General features: G+C 46.0%; 1 long non-coding RNA gene across 1 annotated transcript; it reads right to left on the bottom strand.

The window, feature by feature from the left end:
• Positions 1-5,821: 5,821 nt before the first annotated feature.
• Positions 5,822-11,728, bottom strand: LOC117457909 (uncharacterized). The gene is made up of 3 exons (XR_004553375.1): positions 11,570-11,728; positions 8,745-9,802; positions 5,822-7,192 (listed from the first exon to the last, which is right to left on the bottom strand). It is a non-coding gene; the product is annotated as an uncharacterized lncRNA (long non-coding RNA).
• Positions 11,729-12,260: the final 532 nt, after the last annotated feature.

Below are 12,260 nucleotides of genomic sequence, written 5' to 3' on the forward strand. Positions count from 1 at the left end.
AAGTATTTGTACTCCACTACTTCCCACCTCAGGTTAGGGTTGACTTGATTCTCCTTCATCTTTCTTGCAGATATTGAAGCCAAATCTCCACATGCACTTTCCCTCCTTCCAGTTTGTGAGCAGAAGATTGAAAGACAGAGACCTGGTGGCTGGTGAGAGTGGTTTGCTCTAGAGATTAGCTTGTTTGTGTGCGGATTCAGGCTCAGTTGTGAATGTATTTGTGTTCGGTGGGGTCACAGGTCAGCCTATCAGGTGGGACCAGCAGTGTGGCCGGTGGATCTGGATAAGCAGCATCTGAGTGGTCGAGTGAGTGACCTCCCTTCGCCTTTATGTGGGAACAGGCCACCCACCGGGAGCCTTTTGGCCCGGAGGCGAGATTAGTCTGGTCGGGCTGATAAAGCTCGACGATGTCCAAACAGAACCACAATCACTGAGGATTACGCTGCGGAGAGAGAGGGCTCCCGCACAAAGCAGGTGGAGAGAGACGCAAAGGCCACTTACTTCAACTCAGTCCTCGTGTTTGATTTGATGTCTGTAGCCTCGAGCAAAACACATAGCAATTTAGCTTTGCTGCAGCCCTCAGTATCAAACAATGGATTTAGTTTTCAGCAGCTGCGATGTGTGATCAGTATTCAACCAGCTCACAGTCTGGCTTTGAAGCAAATGTCTTTCAGTTTTGTCTGCCTTACATTTAGACAAATGCTTTGATGATGTGCTGAATACTGAGACTGATAATAAACCTGCAACTGTCAGCCATTTCAGAACAAAATGAATCCTCTACATCAGTGTTTCTCAAACCTTTTCATACCAAGGACCACTTAACCAATAAAAAAACACTCGCGGACCACCTAACTCCACAAATATCCCAAAACACATCGTTTTTCTAGAACAGATTACAAATCGCCTGAAACTGGTACAAAGAAGTGGCAACATGTGTGATCAAGGTGTTGCGCTGGACTATTCGATGCGATCAAAAGTGAAACTTAAGCTCGCTCCATTGCGGAGATATTCGCGCGAGAGTGCGGAAAACTTAAATGTATTTATTTATTTCAAATGTGAAATTTTACCAATATACTCACGGACCACTAGGGGGCGCTCACGGACCACCAGTGGTCAGAAGCACTGATAGTAGCGTCTCTATGAAGCTGACCATATTTCTCAAAACACGCCTCCTACGTTTTGAGCATATAACGAAATTGACCGAGCAGTCGATAACGGTCGGTATCAAATGTCCCAAATCCATCCATTTGTTGTATGGATGTTTCAAAACCACACTGAACAACTGAAAGGATGACTAAAGTCAGTAGGATTTATCTTGTGGGTAAAATTAATACCTAATAGCTATCCAGGAATTTCACCAAAGTGTTAGAGGCAGACTAGAAAGGTAAAGGGATCAGGACCAACACACACGAGGGTTCATTGTGCCTCATATCTAATATAACTTCAGATATTTATTTCTAGACTGAAGCAATTGACCGTCCAACTAATCACCAGTCCTCCATTGCGTGTTGCCGTGGGAACAACACGTTGAAAAGGCAAGGAAATTGAGAACATTTTGGACGAACCAAAAGCACAAGAAATTCTAGGAGAACATTTGTTGCTGCTTCTCTTTTACTTTTGCAATTTGCCCCGTGGAAATGGAGACGCAATCTCCACTGAAATCCTCTCATCAAGACAGATGGTAGGAATGCTTTTTAATACTTTCAAGCGTCCTGGAGTAAATGTTCTCAAATCTGCTGCCAGTTACTTGTACAAATCTCGAGTCAAACACTTTCTCAGCTGCGTCTCCAAAGTGGCCAGCCATCGATCTTCACTCGTCCTTTATCTCCGTCTCCTCTCTGTCTTCGCGGCACAGACTCAGAGCTCAGCTGGTCTTGTTGTCTGATTCGTATTCCCCTCCCGTGTTATGCTAACACTCAAAGCAGACCGGAGGGGGAAGAGAAGTTGCCTTCAGGCTGGGGAAGCAACCAAAAGAGGGTTGTAAGTGCTTTTTCATGTCGTCGGCTGTTTGTCTGGGGTTCTGCCTCTGGTGTTCGCCAGATGAAAAGCAACGACGCCGTTTGACTGTGAACTGAGAGATTTAAAGCGCAGCTAAATTAAGACGCATTTTGTCATGTCAAGCTGCCAGAACTGGCTTCTGTTTTGTTCCGACAAAGGCTTTTTATCGGCCCTCGATGGGGATTGCTGCATGTGTTGTCCATCAAAAGTCCTCAGATGTAAGTCCTCGCAGAGCAGACACAAGGTCGACTCCGTGCCGGAAGCCTCTCGATCAATATGCTCAGACGTCGAGAGGCTCGCATGAAGCTTTCACCTTTTGTTGTTTTTGTATTTCCCAACTTTGATATTTTCCCATTCATCACAACAGCACTTAGTTTCCCTCCTAAATCATCCTTCACCTCGACACAAATACCAACCAATCACCTGGAGGGTTCGGAACAGAAAACCTTTTGGCTGAAGCATCTGGGGGATTAAGTCTCGAGTGTTTGGATTATGGATTATCATATTGTGTGTGGATTTAAGGACGCGCTGAAGAACGACAACACAAAGGACAGAGTAATCATAATGTCAGTGTGAGGAGTGGCGCCCCATTGTGATTGGCTTAGAGGACGGGCCAGGAGGTTTTATCTTCCGAATCAGGAAATGGAATGATGAAACAAAATGACCCGATGGAAAAGGTTTCTGTGACAGGGTGGGGCGGCGGGGGTTAAGCCGCTTTGAACGCATGGCACTTCACCTGAAGGTTTCTTAATTAGATTGCCTGACAAAAGCATTGAGGCTGCTGCCGGTGGTGTGTGTGTGTGTGTGTGTGTGTGTGTGTGTGTGTGTGTGTGTGTGTGTGTGTGTGTGTGTGTGTGTGTGTGTGTGTGTGTGTGTGTGTGTGTGTGTGTGTGTGTGTGTGTGATCTAAGTGGTACAGGAAGGTTGTCTCTTGACTTGGATTTCACTTCAGCCCCTTTGTGCGGTTGTAAGTGCGAGTGGGGACACTGCATTGAGACATCTTATCTCAAGGAGCCCACACATACCAACGTGTGTTCCTTTTTAAGAACAATGTGCTCAAGTTACAACACATTGGGAGACTCTGTTGAAACCCTGGGTTACGGTCAGCGCCACTCTGTTTCATATCGGCACTTTCCGGTTGTACTGATGTCAAAGTTAAGGCAAGAGAAAGATTGTGGCATTGAAACAAATACACAGACTTGGCCTGTTTCCCAAACCAAGTCGTATACTATAGGTGGTCCAAGCCGATACTGGTATGTTGTGCTGCCTAGTGCACACTCACCTATTAGATATTATATTAAAACATATTATATGTGATTGGAAAAAGAGTGCAGATAACCTGTACATAGGGACACCCTACTTCCAGCATTAGCCTTGGATGTTGGCACTGAAAGTAAAAACTTCAACGGTTGAATTATCCAATATCTCTTCATTATCCAATTCCTGGAATACCAGCCGTCATAAGCTATATAATCCATCCATCCATCTTCTCCCGCTTATCCGTGGTCGGGTCTCGGGGGTAGCAGCTCCAGCAGAGAGCCCCAGACGTTCCTTTCTCCTCATCAAGCAGCTCTGACTGGGGGGTCCCAAGGCGCTCCCAGGCCAGAAGAGATATAATCCCTCCACCTGGTCCTAGGTCTACCCCTCGGTCTCCTCCCAGCTGGACGTGCCTGGAACACCTCCCTAGGGAGGCGCCCAGGTGGCATCCTTACTAGGTGCCCGAACCACCTCAATATATAATATAACACATATTTAATGGGTATGTATTGCAGCTACGAAGCTTCACGTCTAAACATAACAGTCACACTGATACCGGATGGTCTTTTGCATTATCAGTGTTTTCACCCGTAAAAAGGGTCATGGGCTCGACTGCCTTGGGGACTATTTTCTTGGGCCCTCCCCACGAGAATGTGAAGTTTAAGAGTGGCTTTCCTGTCGGAGGTGTAGGGTTTTCCTGATTTCCCTGAGAGAGAAAGCATTCCAGTCCAAGCATGGCAAATACCTGAACTTTTAACACGACCCTGCTTACTCCAGTTTGCCAAGTCTAGCAGAGGGCCAGCTTTTCCTTCCCATGCGAGCTCCGATCTCCATCTCCTCGTCTGGGTTTCTTCCTCTCACTTTGTCTTTTTCTAATATCCTTTTCTTGCTTTCAGTCAAGGTCGCATTCAAGGCTTCACTTCGACGTACTGCCCGTCTTTTTTTCTTACAACAATAAAGCTTAGCCATGCATCTCCAAACGCTACGGTTTGCAATACCCACGCTTTTTCTTTCAGCGCCAGCGAGAATGACCTTGATTAGGAGTGAATATCTCAAAAGTCATTGGTGCAACGTCGACAATGCACTTTGAACAAGTTGTCAAAAATCCAGAGAGCAAAACAACCGTTTATCGAGTGATTCAAACCACTAATCTTTTTCATATTCCCTTCTTCTAAGATTGCCAACAATCTGCGAATGAGACTCACGTTCCCTCCGAGGTCGATACACATCTCCCCTGCTAACTTCAGAGCTGTAATGTATACACGCCTGGTGCTGGTGGTTTCTCAGGACATGTGTAAAACGCTATTTGGCCCAACGTTGGCTGGAGATCTGTTTCTAAACCTGCCCCCCCTCTCGCACACCACCTCTCCCGAGTCCTTATCAAAGACTCGGGACAATCAGTGGTTTATCGCTGCTGGAAGGGAGTGCAGGAAGCAGATGTTGTTCTGATTAAACACACACACACACACACACACACACACACACACACACACACACACACACACACACACACACACACACACACACACACACACACACACACACACACACACACACACACACACACACACACACACACACACACACACACACACACACACCGCACCAAGTAAGTTGGTGCTCACTGCTGCTCCAAGGCCTGAGAGGATTTTAAGGCCAAGTCTTGGAGTCCAGAGTCATGATATCTGCTGAGCATGTGCTGCGAAGAGGGACATGTTGCCAACAGACTGGCCTTTTCTTGCGAGTGTGTGTGTGTGTGTGTGTGTGTGTGTGTGTGTGTGTGTGTTTAGGTTAAACAGAAAGCGAGAACGAGGCCAAGAAACTGCTTGATGTGCTCCCTCGGCCTCTTCCTTTTGTTACGTAACCCCTCCATTATGTGCAATCATATAAAGCAGTAATCAAAGCATGATAGTAATCAGCTCTCCTCTGCACACATAATGACTGCAATAAGTGATGACAACGCTTATGGCCTTAGCCTCAGACACTCCTGTGCGTGTGTGTGTGTGTGTGTGTGTGTGTGTGTGTGTGTGTGTGTGTGTGTGTGTGTGTGTGTGTGTGTGTCTTTAGCACGGTCACCACATTCAGTGTCTAAGTGTTCTTTTTTCACCTCTCTTCTCCTCTTCCACTCTCTCTCAGCCCACAGTCAGTATACCTTTTACCCACTATCCCTTTCAGCCTCACTATGTTGACTGTCTTACCTTTCAGTCTCTCTTGTGCTATATTCCCCGTGGAGTAGGCCTATGGACAGTGCTGTGTGTGTGTGTGTGAGTGTGTGTGTGTGTGTGTGTGTGTGTGTGTGTGTGTGTGTGTGTGTGTGTGTGTGTGTGTGTGTGTGTGTGTGTGTGTGAGTCGCACGCGGGAAGGAAACACAGAGCTAGAGTTAAGTGGGTGAAAGTCTGACATGGGCAGGAAAAAAGAACGAGATAAGGAAAAAGATTGGAAGCTGGATCAAAGTGCGTCTGTGTGTGTGTGTGTGTGTGTGTGTGTGTGTGTGTGTGTGTGTGTGTGTGTGTGTGTGTGTGTGTGTGTGTGTGTGTGTGCGAATGAGAATGAGAGGCACAGAGATCATCGTATGGTTTCTACTTTATTAAGAATGCACTTTGGCACCCCTTTTATTTTCTTCACTTTAGGCTATTATTTTACAAACTAGATATAAAAGGACATAAATAAATGACATAAGTTACATGTACCTAGAGCTCCTTGACAAAAATAAAACAAACAAGGCCGAAAGAAACGTGATCACGTTGAAAACAAAAGTACAAAACAGAGATCGAGAGGATGTTAGATCGACATGGCTAGATCAAACGGCGTCGGAAGGCATACAATTACAAACATTAACTCGTTATTTTTTTTCTTCTTTTTCTTTTTGAAATCGTCCAACATTTAAGTAAAAGGAAAAAAAGTATTTTACAGTACATTCTGCTTTCCTTCTTCTTCCCAACACGTCTTGCATATTTCCAAACAGGTCCTTTTCGATAGGTGAAACCCAAAGGAGCATCGCAGCGCCAACAAAAGGACCGAGCAGTCGAGCTGTATTAAGGACGGAGGTGTTGTGTTTATGAAGCGTTATTCAGAAACATTCGCACTCGAGATACATGAACAAAAAGCAGTTAGTCCATTGGGTAACCCTGTAGCTGTATGATGCGCTCTGGAAAAATAAAAGTACTCAAGTTTCCCTTCTTTGATCCTTTGTTGTGAACTGCTTCCATCCTGACATTCTCTCCTTGACTTGTCACGAGCTCGGAGAGCCCAAACTCTCGTCCGTGTGTCCCCGCGTGTCTCCGCGTGTCCCCGCGTGTCTCCGCGTGTCCCCGCGTGTGTTACCCCCAAGCCTGCATTCCAGAAAGCTGTTAAACAACCGCAGCTGCTGAGTAGAGTTTGCACGAGGGGTAGCAACACACCTCGGCTTTTTCGACGACTCCGAAGCGAAAAAAATAGTCCGGGTTTTTTTTCTTCTTCATGTCAAAAATAATACGTCTGTTCTCTTCTCTTCCTCCACAGTGGCATGAAAACACAATCACTGATAGCACTTCATATATGTTGTCACTCACACACACACACACACTCCTACACACACACATGCGCACAACCCATCACATTCGCACGCTCAAATCAAACGGTTGTTACTTTACATGCAAGCAAAATAAAATGAAACTTTCAAAATAAAAGTCCAATATCCGCTGGAGCAGGGCTTCTCGATTATATTACATTCTTCTTATTGTCTTTTTAAGCTGTTTAAATCATTCATCGTCGTTCCGGGTCATTGCTGGGCGGCCCAAAAGCGCGTTCCGGCTCGTCGTTGTTGTGACGGCGGAGGTCCAGGACGGATCCGTCATCTCCACGGAGGAGGAGGCGAAAAGGGAGGAGGAAGACAAAGTGGAAGAACTCAGAGTCGTGGCGAGAAAGACGGGGATCCTTTCTGTGATGGACGGCAGCAGCTGGGGAGAAAGGGAAAGGGAGGCTGCATCAGTCATGGCGGTTTGGAATATAAACAATTTCTGCTTGGCATCGAGTCCTCGGCAACAATCCTCTCGTCCTCCGTGGAACATTGGACTCATCTGCTAAACAGAACGGGCCGCCGCACAGGGGGAAATATGGATTTTGTGGCAACGATGTATTAACTTGTGTGCGCCACATGCTGCCGTGTGTACATAATATATGAAACATGCCCTTGACTTATTGGCACACGCACTCCGACACACATGCAACCAGCTGGGCGAACGCGCTGTGTTCAGTGCAACCGCACGATGCTTTTCTGTGATGCCAACGGAAACAAATCCGTGTGTTAAGCCTTCGACATTCAATATGATTAATCGCAGCAAATGACTTTCAATATTTAATCTAGGGTCGGTTTGATGTTTAAATTGTGTGTACGTGAAGTAAATGATTGCATGTCGAAAGATGGATGGGTTTAAACTGTTTTGCAATACTTCGTGTAGTTAAATGCGTATACATTGGATCAGGATGCACCGAGCGCATACCGCAACCATTATCATTGTTTAGTTATTGTGTTTCGTTTCTCACGCATGTTCTGTCTTCTCCAATCTTACTGTTTTGTATAGGTTTCGTCATACATGCATTATGTCAGGGTTTCAAACGGCTGCTCGGGTCCAACAAGCTACTTAAGAACATCAGCAATGGCCCCTCAAGTTTCTCATCTGGATTTTTCACACATTTTATCGACGAAACGAGAAGCCGATTAAAAATGATCAGCATAACTGTTCGGGGCGGCGTTATTTAAAATCAACACAAGCCTCCAGCCTTCCCATAACGTTTAATTTGACCCACTAAAACAATTGATTGGTGGAGTTATTGCTGAATCAGTTTGACTTAGTGCTAAACCTGATTAACTGGCGACTCCGTGTACACAGTGTGGTCGTACACGTAGCTAACGAGTTCAATTAGGTGGGATCAGTCTTGGTTTTGCTTAGTAAGCCAAATGAATGCTCTGTTCACTTGTTAGCATGACTTTATGTGTGAAACTATCTCAGTAAATGCCATGGATTGAGCATTAAGAGAGAAAATAAGTGGAATCTGTTGCATTTAAATGAGTCGACATGGGAGCAATTCTTCTATCCAAGACCTCCCCGGTGCCACGGGAAACATTGTGTGTGCTCGCTCAAGAAAAAGCGCCGACAAAAAGCCCCTCTTCCTTCTCTTCCCTGGAAAGTATTGTGTGCCTCTGGTGGCGCCGCGTTCGGCTGATTGTGAGTCAGCGGCTGAGTCATTCCTCTCATTATCATGCCCGCAGCATCGGGCCGTCAGACTGATCCCAGACCAGCGGCTATTGATCTGCTGCCGCGCGACCCACTTGGTAATTAACACCGTTTCGGGAGCTGATGAAACAGAGGGGGGGGTCTAAAGCATCTTCAAGGCGCTCTGTGCTAGACATAGTTGATATTAGAAGCATGCTGCAATAACAAAGAGGCTTCAGATCCAATATCGTCGTCGGTGCTGAATCGAAAAAAGAAAAGTAGTATGGATTCTCACCTTGATGACAGATTGAGTAATCCTCTGTTTATCTTCTTGGCGATGCCGATGATTCACTCTGCATCCATGTTGTGTCCTTTCGTCCCACGCTTACATTCCTTCATTCACGCGTCCGATTTAGGAAAAACCAGCTGTCCATCTAAAGTGTGGAGGAAGAGTCCTTCAGAAGCCGGAGGGGGGGTGATGGGAGATGAGTGGAGGAAGAATCCAAATGGTGTGTTTATCTGAGGTGTGGGAGGGCATTGTTTTGGCGAAGACAGGGGAGTGGGAAGGCTCCTCTGGAAGATCATAGACATTCTGGGAAACGTCCCGAGGGCAACGAAATACAGCGTTCTGGGAGAAAAAAACGAGGCCGGAAAAACAAAAAGCCCCCCCGCTGAATCCAACCCTCAACCTCTCAGAGATTCACTGTTTATACACGACGGCCGGGATCCTCCATTTTGTCTGAGAAGATATCCAGCTGAGAGAGAACAATGGTGGCCGGGGGTTAGCCCGCGAGTCCCACACAAACACTTCATGTACAATAAACAAAGTCACGGGAAATCAAAGAAATCTGCTCCGCGGATTATTCCAGAAAGAAAGTTCCAGAAACTGCCCGAGAGAAGGAGGAAGAAAAGGGAAGGTCTCCCCCCCCTCCCTCGCTGTTCCTTCCAGACCATTAAAGGCACTCCAGATTGGCCTCTCGGAAGCACTCTTCCAGCCGTCTGTCCATAACACGCTTCAGAAAGAAGCGTCCCGTTCTCCACAAGCAACAAAAGAGGGCAAGGTAAAAGTCTGATTCTTTAAAACATCTTCTTTTCTTTTAGATCCAATTTAAAGTGCATGGATGAGGTAAACTATTTTTCTCCATAGTTTATTTGTCTCTTTTTTATATGTATTTACTTTTTATGTTATTTATTTATTTAACGCTTCCTTTTCCTTCTTTATTTCTTGTTGGAATCGCTCAGACGGGAACCATTCTGCCTTGCATCTGTTGCATCTGGGACAGCATTCCCTGGACGCTGGTCAGGATTTTGTTCTGGTGTGCAGACGAGGAGATGCCGATGCGCCCCATGTCCCTGCAAAGGATAAGGGGGAAAAAACCTTTTAGGAACAGGGACAACGATAACACACATGTCGGCCTGGTGATGCTTTGCACAGCCTTGCTCTGGAGAACTGTCCTGACACTTTAACGGCTGTTTAAGGGATTTCACTCGCCAACACAGCAATCCTAATCCTGTAATCTTAACGGCTGAGAAATGAAAATATAACCGACAAGTGACAGACTGAGAAACATTTAACACGTGTGGACTTTGCAAAATGTGTCGCAGATTGATTCTGCTCTTAAATACACATATCTGCTTTCTCGCTGAGAGATATAGGAGGAGATTGACTCTTCATATAACTACTTTTAACGTGTACCAACTGGCACTATATGACTTCCTTATTTCTTTTATGTCTTAACTATATTAGGCGCTTTCACACCGGAGTACTTTTACCGTGTAGTTCCGTTAGTGCCTGGAATTTTGCGTTCACACCAAAAAGAGAACTTAGTTCAGATAACTTTTACCCCATTGTTAGTGCCTGCTAGAGAGGTGGGACTTTCCTGGGGAGAAAAAAGTACCACTTTCTGATTGGCTGGACGAATTGAAAACCACGGCCCGTAAAACTCTGAAGAGTTTTGTGAAGCCGCCATTTTATTTGCTGGCATTAGCATTAGCATTAGCATTATTAGCATTAGCATTAGCCCCGCGCACCAACGCAGAGAGACTAACTTATGGCCACACTAAATAAAACATGGGAGCGGTGGAGATGAGGAGGTGTCGGGCGTTCTGGCGATTTACTCGGAAGGCTTCAGTAGAAGCTGCTGGGAGTCCCAGCAGCTTCTACTGAAGCCTTCCCCAACTCCGGGGACTTCCGGCCGGGGACTCCGGGTGGCAGTATACGCCGTGAAGTGGTTTGCGGCCTGCCAGTAAACCCAAAGCAGAAGAAGAAGAAGAAGAAGTGACGTCAGCGGCTTCATTTGCCTAATCCTCCCCCAGGGATTTATTCCGGTGTGAACGCGATCGGCTCTTAGTTCCATAAAGAAACTAAGTGCTGGGAACTAAGTGCTGGGAACTAAGTGCTGGGTACTAAGTGCTGGGAACTAACTGCTGGGTACTAAGTGCTGGGAACTAAGTGCGGCAAAGTACTTGGTGTGAAAGCGGCTATTGTATGTTTTCCAAAATGTTCTTTCCAACAACTTCGCTGTAGCTATTTTCCATATAAATAATAACGCCTTTCAATCTTGTGACGGATGTAACTGTACCATTTAACCCTTTGTAGAATGTAGTGGTGTTGCTAGGCAGAACATAAACCATTGTATAGATCCAGGCTAGATGTGTTCTCCTGTTTGTATGCTAAGTTAAGCTAACTGGCTACTGGACGTTGCTTCATATGTAACAGATTACAGTGATATCACATTTAAATAGGTGTGTTTGCAAACCATTAAACTACGCAAGTTCACTTCACTTTTTTTGCAGAAATGAAAAACATATTCTTGTGACTTCAATTTCTAGAATAACTCATCTTATTCTTCATCTTAGTGTTTTAATAAGTGAACAATTCATCTTACAGTTTTCTTCTACTAACACCAAGTAAGACTAATACATGTCCCACTAACTTGCACCTTCCTCTCTTTCTGTTTCCTCCCCACCTCTCATATCCCCCTCCCCACCTCTCATATCCCCCTCCCCACCTCTCATACCCCCCTCCCCACCTCTCATATCCTCCTCCCCACCTCTCATATCCCCCTCCCCACCTCTCATACCCCCCTCCCCACCTCTCATATCCCCCTCCCCACTCACTCTTGTGTCATGTGCACCACGGCCTCTGGAGAGGTGTACCCGGCGGCGGTGAAGTTGTCCCGGTATTTCTCCATGCCGATGGCCTGCAGCCAGTCCTCCACCGTGCCCACGGACGAGGACGCTGCCTCGGGGCTCCCCGGCTCCAACAGGGTGGTGCTCGGCCTGGTGGGTGGAGGAGAGGACGGGGGGGAGTTAATAACAGTGTCATAATTTACAGACAGTGTTTGGTTCTCCAGCTGTAGCCCAAAAAACCCACAATGTCTGTGCAACTGCCTGTGTACATAGACCAGTGTGTCAAACTGTTTCATACCAAGGACCACTTAACCAATAAAAAAACACTCGCGGACCACCTAACTCCACAAATATCCAAAAACACATCGTTTTTTGCAAATCGCCTGAAAATTGTATAAACAAGTGGCCACATGTGTGATGAAGGTGTTTATCTGGGATTTATCATGCAATCAAAAGTAAAACTTAAGCTCGTTCCATTGCGGAGATATTCCCGCGAGAGTGCGGAAAACTTAAATGTATTTATTTATTTCAAATGTGAAATTTTACCAATATACTCACGGACCACTAGGGGGCGCTCACGGACCACCAGTGGTCCGCGGACCACACTTTGAGAAGCACTGACATAGACTATACAAGTTACGAAATCCCCTTTGTTACACACTCTGGATTTTTTGTTAGC

This window comes from Pseudochaenichthys georgianus, chromosome 13 (assembly GCF_902827115.2).
Source record: "Pseudochaenichthys georgianus chromosome 13, fPseGeo1.2, whole genome shotgun sequence".
Lineage (NCBI taxonomy): Eukaryota > Metazoa > Chordata > Actinopteri > Perciformes > Channichthyidae > Pseudochaenichthys > Pseudochaenichthys georgianus.